Raw genomic sequence first — 27261 nt, forward strand, 5'->3', positions numbered from 1 at the left:
AATGCCAGTGAATAAGTTGAATGCTTCCCAAACAAGTTTGCTAACTAAATAAGAACTACGCAGAAAATTATTTTTGGCCTGAATCATTATGTTTACCAAATTAACAATTGTTTACTTCTAAAATCTCCATTACAACCGAGAACATAGATTAATAGCCTTATAGATAGATAACATAATAATGAAAATGAATTAAAAAAAATCAGTCTCACTTTACTGTAATTTGCTACTGCTGCTATTAAAATATGTTTTCGGTATAAATAATAATTTTAAGTATGAATGTAACATTAAATTTAATGAATATGGTAATCTAGGAATAAAATAAGTTTCCCATCCATAGCTAGCATTGAAGAATGTTGTCTATTTCGGAAGGAAACATGAGACTCTGTGTTTTTTACTATTTCCAAATATCATAGTCACTTGTCTAAAAATGTACCCCACCTCACTGATAGTCTCCGATATAGCCCAAAAATGTATTTCTCTTTTGTTTTTCATGTCGTGATGCATTATGTTTTCCCATAAAAAGCGTTCCACCAAGTGACTACAAAACAGTTGTTGCATAAAAATATTATTAGAAATGATTTCGAAATGTGGACAAACATGGAAGGAAACATGGTTATCTAATTAAGAGAATCATGCTGCAATTACAAAATAACAATTTTATTATTTCAGTTTTTTTCTTTTAGTTTCTTATATATACTAAGGATGTGTCTGGGACCACTAGAGGAAGGGTTGCACTGTCGTAAATTCGACTATGATACGACCATAGTTTATAACGGTGTTAGTTAGCCTAGTGTCATCTAATCTGCTGCAGGGTTGAATTAGATTGATAACATGAAACGTACATTGGCTACAATTCTTAAGATGTGAACTTTGATCAAATATCCATTTTTATTTGCTTCGTGGGCAGTGCTACATAAATTAATACAATTCAATTTTAAAGTTTAGTATAAAATAGCTTTGTTCAAATTTTGCTATTTCTAGTTCCATGCGGAAAATAAACATTTATACAAAATGGCCAGTAACAATAGAAAACAGGTTCAGTGGGTTTTAACTTGTATTTTGTCACGAGCTCCACTTATCATCTTTTGACCAGCTCCTGCTATTCCTCATACCTAGAACAGAAATTGAACATTAACCGGTTTACACATTAAGGCAGTAAATTTGTTTTTCTTCTTTTTTTTTAAGAAAAAAGTTACCATCAAGATGGATAAAAGTCCTTAATACAAAAAATGTGTCTTACTGAAAAAAAAAAACAACAAACAAATCTCTTTCATACAATTTTGAATTGTAAAATAACTTTAAAGAAATATAATAGCGGTAAAAATTAAAGGGAAAAACGCTACTGATCGTAGCGTGTTAAAACGAAGAAAAATCGAAAGGTATCTTGCCAAGCTTCCGGGCAGTGAACAATTTCGCTCCTCAGAGCTTATTCAAGGTATTTTAGACCAGGTTACCACCTGTAGCACGAAATAGTGCTACAGGTGGCACTATTTCATCATGTGTAGTACTGTATCACGGGCTACGCTGAATGTAGCACTTCTATTACATGACCAAATTGTAGCACTTTCATACAGCGATAATTTCCCTTTTTCCTTGAACGAAATAATGCGGAGTTTGAAAAAAGCCAGAGGTTAAAAAAAGCGCGGACCGCCATTTTGTTGTGTTTGTTTCGAAAGATTGGTGCAAAGTTTGATATAATCAGACATGGGTCCTAAAAAGGATTTCAGTGGTACTGCTAGAGTAGTGGCCGTTCAGGCCGAATTTCAACTCATTTTTTTATTTATTTTCATTTTATTAATTAATTAACTTTCTAATCACTATTATCTTAATTTAATTATTATTTATTTTACCGATTAATTAATCAATTATCAAATACTTTCATTTATTAACTGCGTCCTCTACTTTTTTTTAACAAAAAAACAAATTTCAAAAATTAAAAATGATAACTGGTAGACTATTTATTTGAAATTTGGCGCCCACAAATTTGCGCACCCGGGGAAAATACCCCCTCTATCCCCTGAAAACCACCACTGTGCTAGAGGAAAATATTCGTTGTCACCTTTGACTAAAAGTAGCTCCCCTGGAAATAAATTGTGTGTACTATAAGCTATTGATCGATGAGTTTCAATAGAAAAGGTTCTTTTTGGCTTTGAGTTACTGGAGATCAATGCAGAACTGCACAGCTTTGTAAATTGGTACACATCTATAGGCCTAGGATCACCATCAGAATCAGCGTACTAGAGAACCCTAATGTATTTTTCAAGCTCCAATGTAAAAATTTTTTTCGTTTGTTTTCCCTAGGGATGATCGTATCAAAACAGTGATCCTAGAAGATCGGGATAGGTTTCATTTGATCGGAAAAGGGAAGTTCTAGTGCCCTTTTTAAGTAACTAGAATTCTGGAGGGCAGCTATTTCCCCTTTTACGCCCCTTTCCCCCCAAATTCATCTGATCAAAATTTTGAGATAATCATCGTGTTCAGCATAGTTGAAAAATCTAATAACTATGTTTTTGACGATTACTTAACCCCCCCCCCCCCACAGTTCCCGAAGAAGGGCTTCCTAAACATTTTTCATTCACGACCCCATTTATGATTGCAAGTTTTCTGGCAACCCCATATAAATATAATTGAAAGACATAAGCACTCATATTCGGTTTCTCTCAGTTCTCAAGAGAGGATTGAGCCACTCAACTTTTTGAGCCCACTTATATTTTGGTAATCAACACTACCTAAAGCTCTACAATTCATAAACAACGTAATAAAGTGCCTCAGATGGCGTTTCAAGTCATCTGAAAGTTCTTTCGCCTTTTTAGTAATTCAGTTACAGCGCTGGACCTTGATTGTGAGTTAATACACTGGACAATTCTGCTACCGCACACTTTAAGCAGCATGGGGATAACTAGTAAATTAGTTTTTAGTATCTCATCTGATAATTTAAAAATCATTTTGTCACCATGGGTAGGGACTAGGGAGGCCAAAAATCAGAGATATATTGAATGAATCAGGGGTTTTCGACTTGGAGCCAAGAGGCTTGAGGGTCTTCTCGCGCCGGGACTGGCAATCAAACAAAACGTGCTAACAGTTTCACAAGTTGAGAGGCAAGTATAACACAGGGGAGAGTGGCAAATCCCCCAATTAAATAGGCAACTATCTAGTAAGAAGGCTCTATTCCAATCTAAAATATAGAACAGTTTGATCTCTTGAGGAGAAAGAAGATGACACCAGACGGTAATGACTTGTTTGTATTCTTTGCCTGATTATATCCCTTTTTCATACAAGTGCTTGGGGTTAAGGTGCTGGACTTGGCAGCTAGTAGATATGCCGTTTTATCAATAAAGGATCCGTTAAATAAAGGAAATTGTCAGATCCAGTACAATATTTTGTAACATCTTAGAAAAGGTGAATGCCATTCAGTTCAGTGGATACAATAGAGGATCAAAGGGAAAAGGGAGAATAAAGGCCATTATAGCTAAATTTTTTAAAACAAAATAAGCGGGACTTGAAGATACGAGTTCAGCCTTGTTTGGCCTAGGCCATCAGTAAACAACTAGTTAAATGACTTAGACGCCATTTTTAACCAAATAGCCAACTGCCGTAGATCAATATACCAAATGTCAAAATATCATTATGACACTAGTGTCAAATTGACGCTTATATCATTTGACACTAATTTGCCTAAGACTAGAAGGTAATCATGAGGCACAGCTGAGGAGAGCTAGAAGGCCAGTAGTGAATTAAGTTATCATTATCTTCTTCTTTTGGCTCGTTTGTTGGAGTATGGCTGGTAAGAACAGTTATTTTTTTCGTGTTTGTTGTCTTTTCTCGCTCTCAGAAGACGGGGAGCAAAAGATGAGCTTCCAAACAAAGTTATTGAGAACAAAGCCAAATCTCCCTATAATTGGGTTCCTCCAGAGAATGTCTACACTTAACTAATATCTTATTCACGGCTTCTTTCAAGGTGCGTTTATTATATTCCTGCAATCGTCACTTGCTATATTTTTAGGTCTTTCGCAGAAAGAAGATCAGAACCAGGTGGGTTTACCGTCAGAAAATTCTAAACTGGAAAAACTGATGTCACCTTGATTAATGCCATTCAAAGAGGTTTTTCCTTAGGCAAGCTTGGGGTTCATCAAGAATAGTAAGCCTTCGTAGCCCAGTTCTGTTCGTAGACAAAAAAAAAAAAAAAAAAAATATCAGAATGAGGGCTGCCTACGCAACGGTTCTTATCTGCATTTAGTTCTCTGGTGACTAGCTTGATATCCAGAGGCACGTGAAGTCAGCACTGCGTGCTTCACAAATGCATGGGAGCAGACTTGGGACAAATACCATTACCTTTAGCTACTGCCCGGTAATAAAATAGGGTACCCCAGTAAAGATTATATCTTTGTGAAATGTATATATGCTATATATATCATTATATAGTTTTTGTGCTATACGATTTATATATAATAATAATAATAAAAATATAATAATAATAATAATAAAAATATAGCAAGTGACGATCGCAGGAATAACAGAAACGCACCTTGAAAGAAGCCGTGAATAAGATATTAGTTAAGTGTAGACATTCTCTGGAGGAACCCAATTATAGGGAGATTTGGCTTTGTTCTCAATAACTTTGTTTGGAAGCTCATCTTTTGCTCCTCGTCTTCTGAGAGCGAGAAAAGCAAACGACAAAATGTTTTAACTGTTGAGCAAATTCACAATTTTTCACCAATTTTTTTCTCAATTTTCTAGTTGCAAGATTTTTTGTCTACAAGTAATCTATGCTTCTATGTGCGTTCGGGACTAGCATTTACCATTATTTTGGACAAATTTCCCTTTTGGCACCAGGACCTTTTGGTGGTATAGGACCTTTGATGGGGATAAACACGAGGATAATGACTTTAATCGTCATATAGAGCAATGTTGTTGTCTCAGGTATGAAAAAAGATTGGTAATTCCCTTATTAGAAAGACTCACAAAAATATTAGAACCACACGAACATTTCACACAATTTTTTAAGTACCCCTGACAACTTACACTTCTTTTTTTTTTTAGCTGAAAACAAAAAGTTAAAAGTTAATGTGGGAAAACTCATTTGATTTCTTATTTTTTTAGCATAAAACAAAAATTTTATATGGAGAAAGCGGCATTTAATTTCTTCTTTCTTTGCTGAGAACAAAAATTTAACATAGAGTTAAATCATTTAAGTTCTTCTTTTTTAGCTGAAAACTAAAATTTAGTATAGGAAAAATCATTTAATTTCTTCTTTTTTAGCTGAAAACTAAAATTTCGTAGGAAGAAAATTCAAGACACGATTCCAACAGCTTTAGTTACATTGAAATGAGGAAACCAATTCGTTGTTACTTACAAAATAAAACAAGTGAATATAAAACAACCCAAAAATACTGGATTGATTCCTTTAGTTCTGAAAAAAACAACAAAATGAATAAAAGCTTACCTGAAGTTAGTTCCTATACCTTGGGATTGTTTCATACTCTGACTGAACATTTCATATTTCCGTATGTCAGCATCAGAGACAGAGCGGCGCGCGGTCTTCATCGCTTCTTCGAAATGGTGCTTGGTTATTTCTTGCACAGGGTCCTCATCCTCTACCTACAATGAAGATCCGAAATTTAAGTACCAAAGACAGGCAAAATGAAATTTGATTGTAATTGTTTGTTATTATTTTATTTTTTTGAGCTTTGTAGCTTGTTATTGTTCTTTGGCTTACAATTTTTCTCTCTCTTTTCTTTGTTGCTTATAAGTTTTACCTTTTTAGTTTCAATCTACCCTCTACTAGTTTAGCCTGCTTGCTGGATATCGTGTTCCTTTGTAAAGATATTGCATGCATTTGTTATGCGTGGTAAATCTGGTTGATTTTTCTTTTCTTTTGAATTCTTCTATTCTTAAATCAGTTCTCTTTGAGCAACCAAGTAGTGTTGGCAAACAAGAGGCGCACACACTTGACCCTCTTCCTGAATCTACGGTTAATTCTAGTTGCAATTATCACACTACTATTGATTTCTGGGATAAAATTATGCCTTCTCTCTGTTTAATTAGTTGCTTTAATGTATTTTGTTTGAATGTACGTCGGATACGAAATAAGTGGGATAGTCTGAAATCATATTTGTGGTCTGATAATTCTTGCCCTTTTGATGTAATTGGTTTAATAGAAACATGGTTATCTGATAGTGAAAATTTAACAGCTTATGATATGCATGGTTATATTGCTAATCATGTCCCTAGAATGGTAACAAAGTGCTCAGGGGGCATTTCTTTATTTATAAAATCTGATATTAAATTTAGTAGACGGTATGACTCCTTGTTTAATCCTTGAATCCTTGTTTACTTCAGTAGTGTCTAACAGTGGGACTGTTTATTTTCTTGTCATTGATCTGAAATGTCAATTTGCATGTGATACTGTTTATTTGTTTTATAAGCTCCCTCCTTTTCCAGCACATCTGTTCTGTGATTTGCTTGATCAGCTTTCTGGTGTGGGGACTTTCTCTAAAAAACGTATTTGTGTTTTGGGAGATTTTAATTGTAATATGTCAAATGTTGGATCAAGTGATGAATGTGACCATCTCTTTGGTGTGCTTGCTTCTTCTGGGCTACTTCCTTCAATTTTTTTTCCTTCTCGTGTTGTTCCTACAAGAAATTCTGCCACTTTAATAGATAATATTTTCATTTCTCATTCTCCTAAATTGAAGTTTATTTCTGATCTTGTTTTCACTGATGTCTTATCACTTCTCCATGTATCTATCACTTTTTGTGCCTAAAACTGAGATTGCTGTGGATGAGCAAGGTGAGTCTTGAAATAAAGAAATTTCTAATTTAATTCTTAGTCTTCAGAGTAATGATTGGTCTAGTGTTCTTGAAGCTAATGATGTTGAATATGCAACAAGTTTATTTGTGTGTCGTATGGGAGCTCTGTTGGATATGCATTTTTCTTCTTAGGAAGAGGCCAAGGAATTCTATACCCAAATGCCCATGGATGTCCAAAGGTCTGATCAATGCTAAACATATGACGGCGTCTTTGTTCAAGGTTGCATGTAAAAGTAAAACACAAGATGATCTTTTGAAGTATAAACATTATAAAACTGTACTTACTTCTTCAGTACGTGCAGCCAAAAAGCTCTATTTTTCGCGTCGAATTGATGAGTGTAAGGGGAATTTGCAAAAGGTTTGGACTGTAGTTAATTAAGCTGTTTCTCGCAAGAAACTCAAACAGTCCCCCCCCATGTCACTACAGGAATGCTGATGGATCTATTGTGAATAAAAATTCTTCAGCAAACACCTTCAATCCGTATTTCACCACTCTTCCTTCGGTTCCCATTCAACCCAAGAGTAGAGTAAGTAGTTTTCCCATAGCAGAAAAGTCATTTTCCTTTCTCCATGCAGTGATATTGAAATTTATAGTATTATTTCCCAGCTTCCAAGTAGCCGTTCAGTTGATAGTTTTGGTTTGTGCAATAATGTTCTTAAAAAAATTGGTCAGTTTGTTTCTAACCCCATCTTGCATATAACTAACCTCTCTCTTTCTTCTGGTGTTTTTCCTCATTTATTTAAAGTTGCTAATGTTTTACCTTTGCATAAAAAAGGTGATTCATCTCTAATTTCAAACTATAGACCCATGTCTCTTCTTCCTGTCATCTGTAAGGTTGTTGAAAGGGTAGTGTCGTAGACTTTCTTCATTTGCCTATTTAGTATACTAATACGACTGCAGGAAATTCTCTCACAACTAACCATCAGTATGGTTTTCGTCCCAATTTCTCTACATCGAATGCACTTTTAGATGCAACAGAATTTGTGCGTCTTTATCTGGACAAGGGCTTGTGTGTTTTGGGTCTATTTCTTGACTTTTCAAAGACCTTTGATATGGTTGACCACTCTGTTCTTTTGTCTAAACTATCTTTATTTGGAGTACATGGATTCCCATTAGAATTATTATTTGCCTATATTGAAGGGTGTCCCACAGGGCTCTGTGCTTGGACCACTTTTGTGTTTAATTTATTTTAATGATCTTGTTGATGGTCTTCATCCCCTTGTGCAGCCTATTCTTTTTGCTGACAACAGTAACTTTTTCATTACTGCAGTGGACCTGCCATCTGCCTCTTCCCTAGCTCAAGGTCTTCTTGATAAAGTAAAAGATTGGTGCTGGTCAAATGGTATGACTCTCAACAGCCAAAAAAGTGCTATTGTACACTTTAGAACCCCTTATCGTATGAGAGACGTAAGGAAGCCAATCATCCTGACTTATGGGAATGATGTTATACCTCAAGCTGCTATGGTGAAATTTCTCCGTATGTATCTTGAATGTTTTCTTTCTTTTAAACCTCATATAACTCACACCCGTTCCCTCATCCTCCGCCAGTCTTCAACGTTGCACCGGATTAACTCATTTCTTCCACCCAGATGTTGTGCTTTTTCTTTATTATGCTTTTATTTTTCCTTACCTTTCTTATTGCTGCTCTGTCTGGGGTAATACAAGTGAATCTCTTCTCTGCTCATTTCAAAGAGCCCAAAATAGGGCAGTGAAGGCTACTTTTCTTCTCCCTCGGCTTTACCCTTCCTCTGATCTTTATAACGATACTGGAATAGCTCCGCTGGATCGTATTGTGGGTAAAAGTAATCTTTATCTAGCGCATTCTGCTTTTCTAGGTACACTTCCACCGCCTCTGCAGCGATTTTTTTCACGGACAGGCTCAGGTAGGTACCCTACTTTTTTACGTAGTTCTTCTCGTAGACTTATTTTACCCAAACGCTCATCTACGGCAGCCCAGAGGTCTCCTGTTTAGAAATCAATTCTATTATGGAGTTCCATCCCTCCGGATGTCCCGCTATTTCTGTCTGCAAAGGCAGTTTTTCGTTTGGTCTTTCCAGTTCAGTAATGTCTCTCTCTCCTTTGTTTATTTTCCCCGTTTTCTCTTTTCCTAGTGTTTCTCCTTTTTGTTTTTTTCCCCATTGATATCTCCTATCTTTCCTGTTTCTCTACTTTTTTTGTTTTTATTTATTGTTATTATTATAATAATTTGTTTTTTTTTTACTGCATGCTCGTATTTATTCTCTTTCACCTTTATTTCATATATATTGTTTGATATAGGGTATTATTCGTGGTTCTTTTAGTGCTTTATTATTGTGTTGTATGGCCCACAACAAGCCAAGCTTCTTGGGCCGAATAACTTTTCTTTAATTTTGTAATAGTGTTTTAGCACTAATAAAATGGTTGATTGATTGATAAATAGGTTAAGCAGACTTGCACAATAATATAAATTATTAAACATTCTTCGATAAAGTTATGTATATATTAAGGTGTAAATTGAAATCGCACGAAATATATTAATTTAATTACACAGTTTTCAAGCATTGGAAACTGTGCCAAATACATGGCTAATCCGTCCTGACTAAGTGTTTGGCGCGGTGGGTTGGAAATCCTTTGTCGGAGGGGCACGGGTTCGACTCCTGGCGTGGCCACTTATTTGGTTTGGCACGGGGATCAGTGGCGTGACTCTGTAAGCTCAACCAGATTGACCCAGCTCTAAATGGGTACCCGGAGAAATTTGGGGAAGGTAAGCGGGAAGGTTGCACTTTCCACCACCACACTTTCGTTTATCGCCCCCGCCGGTTTTGGACCTTGAGGATCTAGTGCTGTTATACTTACTTACTTACACATATTGGGCTTTACCTGAATATTGGTAAACGTGACTACCGTTCCTTTGGTTCCTATTGACCTCTTCTTCGTAAAGATTTTTCTTTCTCTTCTCTCTTTTCTATTCAGTGGCCGGGTGTTGGCATTACTTCCAATTCAAATTCTCTCAGGCCACGGCTAGTATCCCACTCAAAACAGAAGATTGAGATTGTCGGTATTAAACAGAAATATAGCCTTAAAGCTCATTGCCGTTTCTTTTTACTTTTTTTTTGATATTTACTTTTATATACTTACGGGTTTTAACAACTTTAAAAAAATAAAATATCTTTTTTAAATTTGTATTATGTATTTCCATTCCTTTACATTTTTACTTTCTCTTCCGCCTTAGTTCCGTTATAGGAGAATATTATATAAATTTCTAAAATATATATAATTTGGAAAAGCTGCATTAGAAAGCAAAAGACTGTCATTTAAGTCAATTGCAACTTTTTCATTATACTGAATTTATATTTTTTTTTCTATCTCTCTTTTTTTGCCTTCCACTGAGTAGCTAATTGCATGTAAATTCAAATTATATATTATATTTAATTACATGTAAAATGATATAACAGATTATCACACTACAGCTTTTAAACAAAAAGACGGTAACTTGTCTATTATATAAAACATACTCGAGAGTTATATTGAATTTATATTTTTTTTTTCTATCTCTCTTTTTTTTTGCCTTCCTCTGAGTAGCTAATTGCATGTAAATTCAAATTATATATTATATTTAATTACATGTAAAATTATATAACAGATTATCACACTACAGCTTTTAAACAAAAAGACGGTAACTTGTCTATTATATAAAACATACTCGAGAGTTATATTGAATTTATATTTTTTTTCTATCTTTCTTTTTTTGCCTTCCTCTGAGTAGCTAATTGCATGTAAATTCAAATTATATATTATATTTAATTACATGTAAAATTATATAACAGATTATCACACTACAGCTTTTAAACAAAAAGACCGTAACTTGTCTATTATATAAAACATACTCGAGAGTTATATTGAATTTATTTTTTTTTTCTATCTCTCTTTTTTTTGCCTTCCACTGAGTAGCTAATTGCATGTAAATTCAAATTATATATTATATTTAATTACATGTAAAATTATATAACAGATTATCACACTACAGCTTTTAAACAAAAAGACGGTAACTTGTCTATTATATAAAACATACTCGAGAGTTATATTGAATTTATATTTTTTTTTCTATCTCTCTTTTTTTTGCCTTCCACTGAGTAGCTAATTGCATGTAAATTCAAATTATATATTATATTTAATTACATGTACAATTATATAACAGATTATCACACCTAAAGCTTTTAAACAAAAAGACGGTAACTTGTCTATTATATAAAACATACTCGAGAGGTGAAGTTTGGTGACAATACACTATGATGAAAATAGAATACTTTATTAGCAAAATTGTGAAGATGATTTGTGAATTATTAAATTGGGAGCTTCGGCATCAGCTGACCGTCCCAAAGACAAAGAAAAGTTCATTATAAACGCTGTTCTTGAGGACACCGGTTAGTTTGCTTTGACAAGTGATAGAATATAGTGTCTCACCATGGAAGTTCAAGAATCATTTCAGATTGTTGGAAGGGCTACAACACACCTGATCTGGAAAAAGCAGGTTTCATTCATTTGAAAGTGAACAACAAAAATAATTTTGTCGACCCAGACCCGGCGCCTCTACTCAAAAAGTAAAAAGAATGTGGGGTTCTGCAAAGCGGAGGAACAACCAGCACCGAGGTACATCCCGCCATTATTTACATTCATACTTAATAGAGTACAAGTGGCGGGTGGCAGTAAAGGCAGAAGGCCGAGTTCATTTTAACATGATTCTTGAGGACATTTCGGCGTTCTGGGAGCATATTTCCAAGTAGTAGTTTTCACAATTTTGCTAATAAAGTATTGTATTTTCATCATGTTTTTTTTTCATTAGGTTTAATAGGTTTGTTTAGGCTACGTATTTAATTTATGCTGTGCTCTAGACCCCCACCCACCACTAATGTGCAAATATATAGCACAAATTTATATCTTAACTATTATATTTTCATCATCATTTTGTTTTATTTCATTAGCATTCACCAAACTTCATTTCTCGAGTGTTTCACATAATAGACAAGTACCAAAAATACTTTCGTATGCAGTTTATGACAGTTGTTACCATGGAAAAAAGGCTGGCAAAAAATCCGTAAAAAAGCTAAGAGATATGGCACCAAACAGCTAAAGAAGGTTTAGATTTTCTTTGAAGGTTCTATTTTGGAATTATCATATCATTACTGTTTAAATTGTTGTGGAAGAAAAACGTTGTTCATTTTAACTATTTAGTTTTGTTCATTTACTATCACGGTTGAATGTGCGGTTCACGGTCAATAATTTTTGGAACAGCACAAGAAAACTTTAGAAAAGCACGGTTTTTCATTTATGGAATAGACTTCAAACGGATTCAGAGGGGTGCAAAATGTCTTTACTTAGATGTTCTGGGTATTTTAAGAAAATTCACTGTCATCTTGCATCTGACAAAAAACAAGGTGGTAGTTCCAGGTTATAACAAAGATAGAAATTATAGAGTTGGAAAATTACTGAAAAAATTTAATTTAATACAAGATATAAAAAATAAAATAAAATTAGAGACCTGGATCTTTGAGGATTTAAATATGATCAACGATTTAAGTCAAACTCAGTCTGCACTAAATAGGCTTAGGTTACAGGGCCGTATCCACAATTTTCTCTGAGAGGACTGTTTTTCAGGGGGGGGGGAGGGCAAACCTCCTTAACCTCCCCCTCCACCCAAAAAGCCGGATATCAGCTTGTTAGGTTAGCTAGGAAAAATCTTGACAAGTTAAACAGGCTGCTAGACTTTAAGATGAAGGGCGTACTAGTGACGGGATTCAGCTCTCTTTTTACTCCTCTGCATCTCAAAAACCTCAAAAGACAAATATGGAGTATTTTACGGTAGGCTAAAAAGTAGACACAGTAGATAGCGTTAAGGACCACTAGTGGACACACGGCACTAGAATGATGGCACGGATGATTTTTATTTTCAGCACTATCACCAATTTCCCAAAGTTTTCCATGCTCTTGTGCTTATATTTTAAATTGTATACTACTAACAACTCACTGCTGCACCAAGCTGCCTGAAGGCAACACAGATACGGAAGCTCCTCTTCCATTCCAATCTATTCAAATCCTCCCTCTTTACACCCTCCAAGGAGGTTCCCATTTCCCTTAAATCTTTCCTTACAACATCTTCCCACCCCAACCGGGGACGAACTGCTTGTCGTTTGGTCCTAGATGGTTGGCCGAAAAGGATGATCTTTGGCAACTTGTCATTCTTCATCCGCAGACCGTTCCCTAGCCATCTCAACATTTCTCTCGTTGTAGCCCTAGAAAGCGGGATTGAACCAAACCTTTTGCACAGCTTACTGTTTGAGATAGGGTCAGTTAGTCGAATACCCAAAAGAACAATTAAATAAAAATTTAATACGCAATAACTAACGTTGATAGCACCTTTTCTTTTTCCATTTCTAATAACTCTAGCTGTGATCACAGGCACCCAAATCACCAATATCATTTTAAAAATATTCTTATTTAAGAACTTCAAAGTTTCTCTTTTCCCATCATTCTATTACACATATTCTAGTGGTAACAAAACCCCCCGAGAAACCACCGTTAGATTTTAACTGAGATGTAAAACACCTATCTTCTGTGCCTGGTATCCAAAAAAGTTTTTCCCAAACATGTCCACTTTGAGAAGACTAAATACACAGTGATATCTATAGTCTGGAATAGGTACTCCAAAGAAACTCTGGCCCACTCTTCCATTTAAAATCCTCTGTAAGATTGCCCAAGGGATATGACACCTCCCCCCCCTTAACTCCACGTATATACCTAGTGTAGGCATTATCTATACAAGTTCAAAAAATTCTTTTCATGGGAGGGGAGTTTTCTGAAAAGTGTGGCAGTTAGGCTGGGGAAAAATGCTTTAAAAACCTCTGTATTGACCTATTCAGAGTTTTATGAGAATCTACCATTACTTCCGAGACTTGCAACCTAATTCAACCGTTGCTTCTATTTTTTATCTTACTCGCAATAAAATACTTGGTATTGGACCTTGGAAAACAAATTATGATGCCCGCTTCTGAACTTATTATTTTGTGAACTAGTCTTTTGAAGTCTGTTATTAATGTCAATAATATAGGAGACATATGAACTTTTCCAACAGGAAGGAAGAGAGAGATTACTTCCATATCTATGTCTGGATTCTGCTCCCTCTCTTTAGTTCTTTGTATCACCTGCCTCGATAGATTCGCGAATTGCGATGTTGACAGCAGTTTCACATATTGCCGCCAAATAAGGACCAGAAAATTTGTCGGTACTCTCGAACTAGCCAACCTAGGTTCAAGTTTGTTGGTATGCGAAGCCTGGTTAAGTGGCTCCGGTTTTGTCTTGCAAGCTTGGCCTTGAAAGATGGCCTCGCAGTGGCAATTTGTCAGTCTGGGGCGAGTCGGGAATCGTCTGATAACATGTGTATATCAAGCTCGATCGCATTTCGGAGGATGGCAGTGTCGATAATATCGGGTCTGTTGGTAGCACCTAAAAAAGATGAAAATGATGTGTAAAAGCGAACACGAAGTGAAATCGAAAATGTGCGAGCTGTACTAGAAAGTCTCTTGAATACCAAATTTTAATGCTTCATACCGATCAAACACATAATGCCGAAAATATTCTAGCATATCATCCTGGTGTTAAAGAGTATGAGAAAACAACAAGAGTTAGCTCCAGTTTGTCTAAGAGAAAAAACAACTGACGCCATCAAACATTACTCAGCCAACTGGTACGGTCAATCATCAAAATCTGGAGTGTTTTATTTATTTTTTATTTGGCTGAAAAAGAACTTTTCTATCAAAAAGGCAAAAAAATTAACTTTTTCCCCAAAATAGTCTATGCTTTGCATAGCAGCTTATTCCTGGCCATTTTATAATCAGAGGCCACGCTATAGCGTTGCTTATAGTAAAGGCCATACCGATACAATATTTTATTATTTACTTATTATTATTTTTTTCCCAGAGGAACTTCCTATGGAAGGGGTCGTCGTAGAAATTTCAAAGGGGGCTCATTTCATTACAAATCGAGAATTCTAGTGCCCTTTTTAATAGTCGAAAGTGATTGGAGGGCAACTAGCCCCCCCCCCCTACGCACATCATTCCCCCAAACACATCCAATCAAAATTTTGAGATAGCCATTTTGTTCAGCGTAGTTGATTTCCAGATAGAAATTATGTTTTTGAGGACACTCCCCTACACCATTCAGGGCAAGGGTTTTAAGTTATGCCCTGGGGGCCTATAAGTTTTTTTTATACAAGGTGTTGTCGTAGAAACTTCAAAAAAGGCTCGTTCGAATGGAAATGCAAAGGGCTAGTGCCCTTTTTAATAGTTGAAAGTGATTGGAGGGCAACTAACCCCCATCCCACGTCCACCTTTTCCCCAAACACATCCAATCAAAACTTTTAGATAGCCATTTTATTTAACGTAGTTTTAAGTTATGGAAATTATGTCTTTGAGGATGACAAACCCCCCACAGCCCTCAAGGCAAGGGTTGTAAGTTGTTCCCTGGGGGCATATAAGGTTTTGTATAGACAGCGTTGTCGTAGAAAGTTCAGAAAGGGCTCATTCGATTGAAAATTTAAATGGCTAGTTCCCTTTTTAATAATCGAAATTGATTCTAAGGTAGCTGACACCCCTTCGACGCCCATCATTTCCCTAAACACATCCAATAAAAATTTTGGTATTGCCATTTTGTTCAACGTAGTAGAAAGTTCTGGAAATTATATGTTTGAGCAGGACACTCCCCCCAAAGTCTTCAGGGGCAAGGGTTATAAGTTATTCCCCGGGGGCATATATGGTTCTTATACAGGGGTCGTTCAGTCAGCAACGTCCAAAATTAGGGACTTAGGGACCTTCCTAAGACCAAAATAGGGACACGATTGAGACGGCATTTCAGTAACCAGGTTAGCAAACCAAAGAACAGTACCCGTTGTGACCTTCGGGTTAACATGAAAGAAACCGTAAGTCAACAATCCTTGGAAGCTCATGGAAAAAGCTAAACACCGCTATACAGACTAATTTGTTTAGTCAAGCAGCTGATAAAGACTGCCTTGCTGCTATCCTAACATTTTATTGTGCTGCATTCATTCTACCGTAGCAGCTTCTTGAGCAGTACAATAGTAACCAAGTCTTTAAGCTACTGAAAACCTGGGTTTGCTGTTACCTGTATGGGATACGGTTTCAGGCATCTTTAAAGTAGATATCCGGACATGTAGTTCTTTTTCCCACAATTTACTTCCTCCTTTTACGATTTCAAACCGTCAGGTCAAATATTTGGATTATCCTCAACCAAAAAGAAATTTTTTTTCTACATTATATTGAAAAATTTTCTCAAGGACCGCTTGAGCAGTTTTGGCGTTTCAAGAAATTGTAACCGACGTTCAAATGTTTTTTTTTGTGCATGTATTCTCAATAGCTCATACTTGTCTCTGGGGTATCAAATCGTGTGAAAAGTAGTGCGCCGAGTCCTAACGTAGTAGTTTAGTGGCAAATTGCTGGCAAGTGGCTGTGCTAGTGTTACGTTAATGACACGTTAATATTTTTTAAAATAAAGTTTTATAGCCGTAAAGCTTACTTTTCAATCTTACTCGTCAAACTTAACTGACTAAGTGGCTGCACCTCCTCACCGCACCTCCTCACCCTCCGCGACGCTTAAAGATAATAATAAATTCGATAATATAAACTGGGGTAAGGGGGATTTGGTAAAAAAAATAAACAGAAAGTCCATACGCCCGCTTTAAAGTTGAGCCATGACTCAGCAGATGCTTTCCTTCGGTTAGATGAAATCAAAGCCACAACGCATTCAATGATAATAGTTAACAGTCATTAGCAGCCATATTAAACGTGTACACATTACACCTGGACAAAGTCGCCATTAAAATTTATGCAGTATCATTTATGCAACTTGCAAATATTTCCAATACAAAGGTTCGCACATAAAAAAACATAAAACGAACACCGAAAACAATAAGTGTGGCAGTAATTCTTATGGTACCTTCTTGGGGATTTTTTTAACACATCTAAGATGAGGTTCACTTTCCTTTTGCTAACTGTCGAATCAAATTTGTCCATGGCAGCTTTTAACTCTTTATCTTTATCGTGCTGGACCTTCAGACTATCTAGCATAGCTTTGGCAACTTGTAGTTCAATCAGGTCGTTTGATTTGATGGCACTATCCAGCTTTCTAGCAGCTTCTTCCAGAAAAGTAAGAAATTTTTCATGAACAGAAACTTCTGCTTTCTTTTCCTTCATTTTCTTTTCCAAAGCATCTATGGATTCTTTATCTTTGTCAAACCTCTTGGTCAAAGCCAGACACTCTTTTTTTTGCGCTGTTTTTCTCTTCTTCTTTTTCCTCTTCGGACTTTCTAGCTGCTAAGCTTTCCAGGTACCTCTCGTAAGCCATTCTCCCAGACTTAGTGTAGGATATCATTCCAGAGGATATCGGGTACACTTCTACTTTTCCACAGTATGGTTTTACGGCATCTTTAACGGTCAAATTAGCATTGAGGGTTCTCTCTAGCATCAGCGTTTGATGCTGATCAAGGACATTTTTTTACTCAGAAAAACCCCTGTCTACACTGACACTTCCATGCGAAATGATGAGACTGGACCATATAACATACGTCAGATTTGGGTAGATTTTATCCTTGCTACGTGTAAGGAGGTGAAGCCATGCACTTGTCACCAAGTATCAATGCTCTTGCCACAAAGGTCTCGAGGTTCTTCCTCCAATCGCATCAGAGCCCATTCATCTCTCAACCTATCTATATCAACGCAAATGGGCAACTGCCCTATGCCGTACTTGTGTATTATGCGCCACTCATTCTAGTTTATGCGGTGTAAAACTTGAGAACAAACCAGTTTCTTCGTTAGTTTTTTTCAACTTAGCGAGAGACAAAGACAAGAAACAAAATATATGGGATATATATATAATTCGGGCTATATATTTTCACATAAAGGGGGGGGGGTAAAGTATTTAGACAGTTTAAAATCAGAAAACGATTCTTTCTAGGTATATGGCCACTAAATATTACAGAAGAATAGCGAGGTATCTCGAAAAAAAAATCCCAGTAAAAAGTAAATGTATTGTTTCATTTAAGTGTTTTTTTAGTTCAACACCTAGAACCTAAACATTATGCCTTTACTAGCATAAGAAGAAAGGTCAGTAATTCAGTGATCTATTTCTGTTTTTCTATATGTAATAAATAATTGAGACCAAACTTTGGAAAGTAGCGAAAAATTTTTGTCAAGTTAAGTGATAGTTACTAGGGGTGGATTGTCACTAGTGATAAATCACTAGGGATGGCAACCCTGAACTAAAGAGGATTTTTGGGGAACCGATTTTTTTAGAGAAGACAGATGTTTGGGGAAATTCCCAAAAACTTGGCGATTAATCAAAGCACTGGTATTTTCAGACAAAATCTGCCAACAAATTTTACTAGACCAAGAAAACTGCCAGGTAGCATTACTACTACGCTACCCCACTTTTGCACCACCACCCTCCCCCGCAATGCGCAAATATATAGCTCAAATTTTGTAGGTCCAATGCTGCATTCTATCACCCGTCCCGTGTCTTTGTATGCTGCGAAACCGGTTTTGTAATATCTAACCTAAGCGTATTTCTTGAGTGTGCTTCATTTAATTAGCAGGTACAGTTAAAAACTCACTATTTGATTATAATTCTATTTTTTGAAGCTATAAAATCCAGATACATCGATTCATCATGACCCAATTAAAAAACACTTTACAAATCTTTTGAAAATTGCCATATTTAGTTTAGGTCGTTAGCATCACTCTCGTTTAAAACCGTGTACCTGTAAACTGAACCAGCTGTGACAAAATAAATATCAAGAAAAGCTGATGGGAAATGTATAATTTGTATATTGTATAATATACTTGAGTGTTAGGGAGGGGGAGTCAGGTAAAGAAAAGTTCCAAAGCTGCTGCCTGCGGGTAGCGGAATTCGACAGACTTCCAAAAACTACCAACACTTTAAGCAGAATAACTTGTGTTCTAACAGTCTTTCTTTGAGCAAAAATTATTTTTATATGTAAAAATGGTATTTTCAGATAAAATCTACCAACAAATTTGAAAACTACCAAGTAGCATTTCTACTTTGCTACCCTACTGTTTGCACTGCGGCCCAATAGCAATAATGACGTCGCCACCCTTTACAAGAGCCTCGTTCGATTTACTTTACTAGTTAACTAATAAGACAAATAAGTAGATTTTGCCGTTTTATTTGTAATTCTTAGTTAACTTTGAACGTTCTGTTTAACGAACGGATTCTAAGTTTACTAAAAGTTAGCAATGATAGCCTACTACTAGTAAAAATTCTTTGTTCTTGGATATCTCAGTATTTCTGGCAAGAAGTTCAAACTAACTTTCTCAGTCAATTTTATGGCAAATATAACTGAAAGCGAAAAAAGTAGACTCGTTAGTTAACTAACTTTTTTTTAAATCAAACACAACTAAAATTCAGCCTGGGCAATGTCAGCAACGGAAGCTATTTGCCACCTACCCTACAAAACGTTCTCGCTGATGTGATGCCTTGGATGCTACTATCTATCTACCTACGCAACATCAATACTAAATAACTGAAAGTAAATGGCGCAACAAAACCCCCTGCTACGCACTATAACTCCTAGATGTTGGGGTGATATACCCAAATTCCATGGCACTGGCTAAAGTCTTGTTTGCTGAAAGCAATGAAGGACTACATTAACAAAAAAAGAAAAAAAAAGAGGAACAGAAATAGGGACTATAGGGACTGTTTTCTTTTTAGGGACTTTTGGAATTTTAGGGACTTAGAGACCTTTTCAAGACCCCTGTCTTATGGGGCCGCATTTTTATATTTTAATGTCAGTTGAGACGATTGTTTGCTATTTATTATATTAGTTAAATTAGTCGTTATTTGTGCGATTAAATTTATTTGAGGTTCAAAGTAGGTATGTAACACCTTCAATACCTCAACATGGGCCCGGGGGCAGGCGTTGTAAGTTATGCCCTGGGGTCTTATATGGTTCTTATGGAAGGGATGCACGTATAAACTTCAGAGAGGGCTCATTTGATTCGTAATTGAAAGTTCTAGTTCACTTTTTAAGCGTCAAGATATTGGAAGGTAACCAGCTTCCCCCCCCCAACCCTTTTTTCCCAAATGCATCCAATAAAAATTTTAAGACCTATTTTGTTAAAAATAGTTCAAAGATCATATAACAAAAGTTCCGGTGTCGACAAAACCCTCCAGGGCCCGGGGGCAGACGTTTTAAGTTATGCCCTGGGGGCATATATGGGTCTTATGGAAGGGATGCTCCTATTAACTTCAAAGAGGACTCATTTGATAGGAAATTATAAGTTCTAGTTCACTTTTTAAGAGTCAAAAGAGATTGGAGAACACCTAGCCCCCCCTCCATGCCCTTTTTCCTCAAACCCCATCTGATAAGAACTTTGAGATAATTTTTTTTAAATAGTTAAATAGTCCACACAGCCCCCCAGGCCCAGAGGTAGGTGTTGTAAGTTATGCCTTGGGGGCATATATGGTTCTTATGGAAGGTTTGCTTGTATAAACTTCGGAGGGCTCATATGATTGGTATTTGAAAGTTCTCATTCGCTTTTCAAGAGTCAAAAGAGATTGGAGGGCAACTAGCCCCCTCTCCACGCCCTTTTTTCCTTAAACCTATCCGATAATAACTTTGAGAGAGCCATTTTATCTAAATAGTTCAAAGGTCAGATAACAAAAACTCCGGTGTCGACACATCCCCCCAGGGCCCAGGGGACAAGCATTGTAAGTTATATCCTGGGGCCGTATGTGGTTTTTATGAAAGAGATGCTATAAACTATAAACTTCAGAGAGGGTTCATTTGAATGAATATTAAAAGTTGTAGTTCATTTTCTTAGAGTGAAAAAAGATCGGAGGGCAACTAGCCCCTCCCGCCCTCCACGCCTTTGGGTGTATCGGATGGATAAATCCATACGATAGAGATTTGAGGTGGCCATTTTGCTAAAAATAGTTCAACCATCATATATTAAAACTCCAGGGTCAACAACCCCCCCCCCCAGGGCCCAAGGAAAGTTCTAGTTCACTTTGAAAGAGTGAAAAGAGACCGAAACTTAATTAGTCCCTACCAACGCCCGTTTTGCCCAAACCCAATCGATAAAACTTTTGAGATAGCAATTTTGTTAAAAATAGTTCAAATATCAGATAATAAAACTCCGAGGCTGACATAAACTCATTTTTTCACGTTGATAATGTTACTTTGATACCAGTTTTGATACTTTGATGAATATTTGATTTTTTTTTTTAATTTGATTATAAAATAAGGAATTTTTAAAAACTTGAAATTTTTGGCAATCAAAAATGAACAAAAATTAATTTAAAAATCTTTCCGAAAAATAAGTTTTTGAAAGAAAAGTAAAGGCCATTTCAAACTTAAGCTCAGCAGATACAAATACCTTTTAAAATTCAAACTCGAAACGATCAAAAATTACTATTAAAGATTACATGAAACCCAAAACGAACAGAAATTAAATAAACAATCATAGCAAAAACATACAACAAGTAATAATATAAATGAATAAATATAACTTAAAGCTAGTAATGCTTAGATTGAATATGAAAATCAAGCTTAAAACGAAAAAAAATATTTTCCTATTAAAGTATAAATGAAACTTATGAAACTGTTTTTGCTATGATTGTTTATTTAATTTCTGTTCGTTTTGGGTTTCATTTATTCTTTAATAGTAAATTCTGATCGTTTTGAGTTTGAATTTTAAAAGGTATTTCTATCTGCTGAGCTTAAGTTTAAAATGGCCTTTACTTTTGTAAGAAAAAATTATTTTCGTAAAGTTTTTTTTTTTAATTAATTAGCAAACAAGTCTGAAGAGAGATACAAATAAGATTAAGACTTATTAAAACCCAAACTTTAATACTGCTTTCATACTACCCCGCAGAACCATTCACACTTCTGATTTAACCGGCATTTTACTATTGACCGGGTAATCGGATAACTGAAGACTTTACGCTACGTTATGCAACTTAAGGAGACAATTTCAACTGATTGAAATCAATTTGGTCGAAGTGATGTAATACATGAGAGCCATGGCTAATTAGAGTAAAAGCCAAGACAAATAGTCTCTGTGAGAAAAAAGCTTACATAATTTTTTTCAAAATTGTATAGAAATTATTGATTTCACTCGTTGATAGAGTCTATCGTCCATCCTAGGGCAGAAATTTAGGTTGACTTTTTGTGAAAGGACTCATTAAGGCGTGAGAGGTTATACTTAACGCAATGTAACTTAGCCATTTAGCATATAAAATTACGCAGTATTTTTGAGAGCCGCTTAAGAAAATAACTTCAAGACTTGATTTTCTCTATTTTCGCTAGGTAATGATGCAGTGTCTAAAGTATAGATTCACAAAGAATTAGGGGAGGGGGGTTTATATATTGAATATTCAAAAGAAGTATTTTCACAGAAGCTATCTGGGCAATGGAACGACAGAGTTGTTTAAGGGTTCATATGAAAGGAAGTTGCTATATTTATATGCTTCATTAAGTATGAAACATAATACACATTTATCATAGTCACTGCAACCTAGTAAAAAATGAGCCAAGACCCATAGACGAAAAACTAAAAAACATATTTCAAAAACTGTGTAATGAGAAAAAATTGCCATTTGTAGCCGATTCGGAAATTGTAATTATTATCTCGGATCTCGCAATAGAACAAGTTTCTTGTGCAAAAATATTGAGGGAATTTCGGGAAAAAACAACCTGAAACTCAAGGCGGTATCGAGGGGAGGGGGCAGAGTTTGACCCTCCCCAAATTTTTTGTCCAAGCGGTAAAAATATAACAAAAAAACGAATAAACAAATTATTGATGCGCTGTAAGATGGTTTTTTTTATCCCCCCCCCCTATACACCCTTGCTGAAACCCCTCAAAATGGCGTTGGTCCGAAACAAAAAGTACATAATTGGAATCCCCATTGCCGAAAAATCAAAAAAGGAAACTTAAGAGCCCTCTCTGGCTTGAACAACAAGGAAAGTCACTTTATGCATGGATAGCACTGACATGTACTTTTTTTCTTCTTCCATAGTAGAGGGGCACTGGAACATCACAGGACCATAAGAGCCAAAACATGGTGTAAAAAAAAAGAAATATAATTTTTGATGAAAAAAACGAAAGAAAAAAAGCGTGACAAGAGGATAAAAAACAAATCTTCTGAAATTTACTTTGGAAAGCGGACTGGTTGATGGTTTCTTCTTTACTAAGCTCTTGCTAAAGACTTTTTCCACTCTGTGAATGTGCAAAACTCTATAACAAATGTTTTGGCATTATATATACTCTAGTACCAAGATTCTGGGCATTTTCATTCGAGAGCTAGGGCTCGAGTTAGGGCTGGTCGTCATAGTCGATATCCAATCCCCATTTGAAGGCGATATTTTTTTAGTTTAACCAAAAATTGCGGAAAAGTAGAAGAGTAGTCCTACGTCTACACTTCAAAATCGACTAAAAGATTGTTATCATAGCAACTATAATTCCTGAAACGCGTAGAAATTTAAACCAAAAAAGTGCTTATGACGTTAACTAAATTTTATTATTTCCATTTTTGTTTTGACTGTGTTATCCTACAATTTCCTACATCAATATTAGCATTAATAGATTAAAAAACACAATAAATTTAATAACGTCCACCTCACTAGGGGGCAATCCAACTGTTTTATGACAACTTTTATTTCAGGTTAACTACATTTTAAGCCTTTTGGTGAATTTTAACGTCCCTCTTAAGTCACAAATGAAAATAATAATAAGAATCCTTAATTGTTGGGTAATAAGGCGAGGAACGTAGTGTAGCTAAAATTTAAATGAAACACCGTTCTATCTTTCTATTCATCTTAATATTGAACCAATACCCTGTTTAATGCAAATACCCAAGTTTAGATTTTCAATACTATGTTGCATGCATACCACGTATTTCTAACATGGCAATCTTTGGCATATCTACTAGCAATAGCACTAACAAAGAAAGGAAATATTGAATTCCTTCTAACTGTCGTTAACATTTCTTCTAGATATACAAGATAATTCATTTATGCTTAATATGGTGTTGTTCTTTCTAAACATTGCTTAGCGACGCATAAGAAGAACCTCTCAGTACATTTAAAAGAACACCCATCGTTACGCCTAGTTTTTTGTTCTTCAGTTTCTTTTTTAGTTTTTTCAATTTGTCATTGGTGGATTAGTCATCAAATTAATAGCTTCCAAACAAGAGCGTTCAAGTTCCACTTAATCCTGTTTAATTACTGACAGTTTGTTTTTAATGTTCCATGCAAACTTAGTATACTCTAAAGGCCAAGTTAAACAACAATCAAAACGGGAACTCCAATTAAAAAAAAAAGTAATAGGAGCGGGGGAAAAGATTATTTTAAATGAAAATGCAGAAAAAGAAGGCATTGTTTCTTCAATAACATTACTAATACAAAAATATTTTTCAAAATATATCCCCCCCCCTACCTCCCTCATTGGCCGAAGAGCAAATTTGAACCCAAAAATTTGCCCCCTCCCCTCATTGGAACTCCCACATCGAAAATTAAGGTACTGCATTAACCTTATTCATTGGGTCACTCCCATTGTTGCCATACAAACTAGAAAGATTAGAAAATACAAAATATAGACCCCATCTGTAAAACTATATTAATATTTCTCCAGCAATTCTAAAAAACATTCTAGAGCAGCCCATGGCAACCCAAATTGCTTCACCATTACATGAAAATTTATTAATAGAAATATTATAATATTTTCTCTTATTTGGATAAGCATTAAAGTAGACTCTAATTTTTATCTAACTACTCACAACTTGCAAGTCCCCTCCCCCTAACAAAACTCGATGCCCTAAAATTGATGAAAAACAATGAGTAAAGTAATAATGCCCTTCAAAGGTTGACAAATGCTTGAGAACCCCAATAGTCTTAGGGTAGTCTCAACCATTTCCTGGGATAATTGATGTACTAGAGAAAAAGACTTACCAATGATAAACACGTTCTTTTTTTCGCTAATCCCGTCTATCTCAGCAAGGATTTGGTTCACTACTCGGTCAGCGGCACCTCCTGCATCACCCAGAGAGACACCTCGAGCTTTCGCGACTGAGTCCAGTTCATCGAAGAACAAAACACACGGCTCCAAAGAACGAGCCTGTAAATAAAAATTATCAAGAATAGAATTTGGATATAAATATAATAAACTTAGAAATATTCCAACAGAAACAAATTCATTTTTTTTACTATTATTTTTGATCGATAAATAGAAACATTTCAACACAGCTTTATTACAATTAATTTGTTTTGTATCAATATAAGTAGAAATTTTCATAGAAACAAAGTTTCATCCTTTCCATATAGCACCAGGTTTCACAAATCTATACATCTTGACCGAAAGAGGGACATAAATTAACTCTTATAAATCAATACTGTTAATACATTAATAGTAGATAGTAAAACTAACTGCAGACATTGAAAAATTTTGCATATATATCACTGTATGGATATTTCACAGGCAGCGCAATCGCTCTGCCTAAGTAAAGAACGACGTTGGCGCAATGTATTGTTTTTTTTCTGTACAAGGGCACTTCGTATCGAAGGAGTTGTCGTAGAAACTTCAAAAAGGGCTCATTCGATTGGAAATTGGAGTGGCTAGTGCCCTTTTTAATAGTTGAAAGTGATTGGAGGGCAACAATCCCCCCCCCCTCATGCCCATCATTCCCCAAAACACATCTAATCAAAATTTTGAGATAACAATTTTGTTCTGCGTAGTTGATTTCCCAATAGAAAATATGTTTTTGAGGAAGACACTCCCCTACAACCCTCAGGGCAAGGGTTTGAACTTATGCCACGGGGGCATATCAGAACTATGTTGGCACAATGTATTATTTATTATTTTTTCCTCTAGAGCAGGGCACTTCGTATCGAAGAAGTTGTCGTAGAAACTTCAAAAAGGGCTCATTCAATTGGAAATTGGAATGGCTTGTGCCCTTTTCAATAGTCGAAAGTGATTGGAAGGCAACTAACACCCCTTCCACGCCCACCATTTCCCCAAACACATCCAATCAAAATTTTGAAATGGTCGTTTCCTTGAGCATAATTGATATTCCGATGGAACCTATGTTTTTGAGGGCGACACTCCCCCATAGCCATCCTGACAACGGGTTCAATTTATGCCCTGGAGGCTCATAAGCCTTTTATGGAAGGCGTTGTCGTAGAAACTTTAAAAAGGGCTCATTCGATTGGAAATTCAAAGGGCCAGTGCCCTCTATAACAGTCGAAAATGATTGGAGGGCAAATAACCCCCCTCTCACGCCCACCTTTTCCCCAAACACATCCAATCAAAATTTTAAGATAGCCATTTTATTCATATGACGTAGATAATTTCGGAGACCACACTGCCTTTCCATGACGATAAAATAAAAGTTCAAAATAGGGATAAAATCCTTTTTTATAGACAGTGTATAATAAATTTCACTAAAAATACCAGATATTTCGGTCACATATGCAGTGACCGTCATCAGTAGTAAAACTAAGCTAAAACAATTTAAAACAAAAGTTTATATACTAAATCGAATAAAACTACATATTGCTTAAATCTCTAATTCTTTTCAAAGCAAAGGCGGAAGCTAGTCTCTTTGACCTTTTTGGATTCGGTTCATTAGCGTTCAATGATATAACATTTGGACAAAGGTCAACTACATTGGCCAAACTTTAGCGTAAGTTGAACTTAACTTAAGTTGAACTTTTATTGCCTCTCGAACAACTTGTTTAATACCCAAATCATTACTAATGAGGGAGGGTCTGGGCATCCGAAAACTTAAATCTATTATGGGTCCTTCCTATTCAAGTTATCAAAATATGATTTGTATTTTATTATTTTCCGGTTCGAGAAAGAAAGGTATTTAACATCAAACTTGCTATAATCCCAAATTATTTCCTACTACATTTGGCCTTTATCATCGCAAATCCTTCTTCTAAGAATTTTTCGACTATTTAGAGTTTTTAGCTTTTAAATTTTTACGATGAAACTCTTTTTATTAAAGAATCTTTTAAGCCCTTTTGTCTTGGGCATGATCATAAAAGAGACGACAAACGCATTTACAAGCTAGATGATACAATTTTTTTTGACTATCCTATTTTTTAGTTTTAGAGAAAAAAAAATGAACGGTGGACCGAAAGGATTTTTAAATATTTATAATTGTACAGTTATATTTACCTTAGCAAAAGTATTCCTAACATTGGCTTCAGATTCCCCAAACCACTTAGAGAGCAATTCTGAGCCTTTGATGCTAATAAAATTAGTCCTAAGTTCAGTAGCAATAGCTTTGGCTAGAAGCGTTTTACCACATCCAGGTGGACCATACAATAATACACCTTTTGGGGATGACATGCCAAACTTCAAGAACTTCTCAGGATGTTCAAT

At 35.7% G+C, this 27261-nt stretch overlaps 1 pseudogene; it reads right to left on the reverse strand.

Annotated features, from left to right (window-relative positions):
* Window positions 1–1099: 1099 nt before the first annotated feature.
* On the reverse strand, window positions 1100–27261 carry LOC148955983 (transitional endoplasmic reticulum ATPase TER94-like; annotated as a pseudogene).

This window comes from Artemia sp. Qi Xiang Cuo, chromosome 1, assembly GCF_049724085.1.
Source record: "Artemia sp. Qi Xiang Cuo chromosome 1, ASM4972408v1, whole genome shotgun sequence".
NCBI classification, from domain to species: domain Eukaryota; kingdom Metazoa; phylum Arthropoda; class Branchiopoda; order Anostraca; family Artemiidae; genus Artemia; species Artemia sp. Qi Xiang Cuo.